Source organism: Triticum aestivum, chromosome 2D, assembly GCF_018294505.1.
Source record: "Triticum aestivum cultivar Chinese Spring chromosome 2D, IWGSC CS RefSeq v2.1, whole genome shotgun sequence".
Classification (NCBI taxonomy): Eukaryota; Viridiplantae; Streptophyta; class Magnoliopsida; order Poales; family Poaceae; genus Triticum; species Triticum aestivum.
In genome coordinates, this window is record NC_057799.1 from 597,744,177 (window position 1) to 597,746,917 (window position 2,741).

Sequence of the window (2,741 nt, forward strand, 5' to 3'; positions counted from 1 at the left end):
GCCTCTCGTGCCACACCATGGTCTCTTGGCGTGTGTACTCCAGGTAGGACTACGGTATGACATGATGGAACTCATAAAACTACTAAATGCGGAAAATAAAGTGAGCAATGAAGATAAGCGGGAAAATACTTACAGATTGTCGCTCCTGAAAGAGGGACTGTGACTGTGCACTAGTCATGGGCGTGCTCGTGCACTGGCTCAGGCTCGGGTCGATCCGACGGAGCTGTGTGTAGGAGATAGTAGGAGTGATCACAGCATCGAGAACCGCCTCCCGACCGTGCTCCTTAGGCCCCATGCCCACCACCACCCTATCGTCCAGATCTGCCGCAATGGGGTCAGGATGTAACTTCAGATACCCATCAGAGTAAGCCTTCTTCCTCTGCGCGGTCTTCTTGCCGTAGTACTTGGGCTCGCCAGGCTTGGAGTCCTTCCGCGTATGGGCGATCTCCCACGCCTGCATGTGTGAGAGTGGCCGCTTCAGTTTCTCCTCCTGCACCACCAAACAGAGGTTAGTCATACATAAGAAAGTGATGGTAAATAGAAGAAGAAGAATGTTTAATGGGGTTAGTCATACATTAACTGCCTTGTGGAGAAAGTGGTTTCGGTTTCCCTGAGCATGTACTCCCTCCTTCCCTCGGTTAGCCTTGTTTTTTATTCTCGTAGCCGCCCAAGCTCCAGCCTCATCACACCAAAGATCCACCAATGCCGCCCAGGACTCGTCTTTTCCATAACACCAATTTGGACACACCTACATAATGAAAGCATAATGGCATGTCAACACGAAACGGTGAAATGTACCAAAAAATCTTTTATACTTACTGCCAAGTACTCGTGCCTCTCCAAGGTAATGCCCATCCTCCGCGCTTCTTCCTTGGTCATCTTCACACCAAGAGCGTCGTGATAGTATGTCGAGATGGCCACATAGCGCACCTCGTACTGCATCTGGCGGGCCTTCTTCTTGCGTTGGCGCATCACGATCTGGTCCGCTCTGGCCTTGTGCTCCGGAAGAACTCGATAGAATTTCGACAATCATGCATGAAACAAGAATGGAAGAAGCCATGAGTTAAATCATTCATGAAACTAGAATGGACTTGTTCTTCTGAAGAGAACTGGCCCAGAAAGTAGTGATCACGGCCTTGGCATGGGTCTCATGGTCCGCGTGGAGGGCCGCTTCCCAGTGGTTCTAGCTCGTGGCCAAAACCAGACGGTCCGGGTGCCTGACTAGATCCGGACAGTACAACCCCGGCAAGTATAACTTCAGCAAGACGGTGATGAGGCCGTTGGGAATACGGACCCCTTTAGAATATATCCAGTTGCTGCAAAAGAATGAACTATTAGCATGTGACAAGCAAAATAAATAACAACCGGAATGAGCATGTGACAAGCAAAATAATGAAATTATTATAAAGTGGCACTTACTCTTTCCCCGTGGGCTCAATGAGCCACTTCTGCTCCTCAGTAGCAGGAACCTGCTTCAGTAGCTTTGCGTTACCACGCAGCCACCCCTTGTTGTCAACCCCCTTCCTGCCACCACCATCATCCCTTGTTGTGAACATAGAACATGATGATGTGGAAGACATAAAGGAATGGTGTAGTGGTATTACCTCATCCACACTTCCTCAACTTCCTTGATGTTGTGCAAGATATAGAACATGAGGTCCTCCCACTCTTGTCGTGGCATGTTATAAGATTTCGAGGCCCCAGCCCTCCCACCTTGCGCGTTGAATAGATGGAGCCTGGGTTGATACTTGGGCTCTTCTATATTGTATCGAGGCACCTTGTTATGCAGATGGGGAACGTGGTCTGGATAGTATGATGTCCTGAGGTCTGACACCTCCTCTAGGATAACTGCCTCAGCTATGGAAGCTTCAATCTTAGCTTTGTTTCCACATTTCCATCGGAGATGCTTGTTCTGTCTCTCAGGGCCGTACTACCAGCGATTCTGCACAGGCCCCCCAACAATACCTCATTCGCGAGGTGCAGAATGAGATGTGTCATCGGAGTAAAAAGCCTAGCGGAAAGATCTTCTCTAGCTTGACTATCAACTCCGGGGCCTTCTTATGCAATTTTTCAATCACGTCTTTACTTACTTGTTTAGCACAGAGCGTGCAGAAGAAATGGCTTAGCTCGGCAAGCACTCGCCAGACATGCTCGGGGACATAGCCTCGAACCATCACCGGCATTATCCGCTCAATCCATACATGGTAGTCATGACTCTTCAGGCCGGTCACTTTGCCCGTTGAAAGATTGACTCCCTTACTTATATTCGATGCATAACCATCGGTAAACTTCAAAATTTGTTTCACCCAGATAAGTACTTCCTTTTTTCTGGCGGTTTAAGGTCAAAGTCAGCATCTGGCTTGAACCAGTTTTTTCGACCGCCTGTGGGAGGCTTCATGTTCAGACGTGGTCTATCACAAATTCTCTGTTGATCGGCTCTAGCTTTAACGTTATCCTTCGTCTTATCAGGAATGTTGAGGATCGTGTGGAAAAGGGACTCTGCCACATTCTTTTCGGTGTGCATCACATCAATATTGTAAGGAAGTTTGAGGTCCTTGAAATAGGGAAGCTGCGAGAAGGGGGTAATGTGAGTCCAGTTGTGCGTCTCACCATATCCCTCGAAGCCTTTGGCTTTGCCTTTGACTTTAGGCTTGAGAGCTCTTCTTGAACAACCGGTTACTTCATGAACAACCCGGCCTTTCGTGAAGTTCTTCTTGTCCTCCCTGTCTGGATGGTCTGGG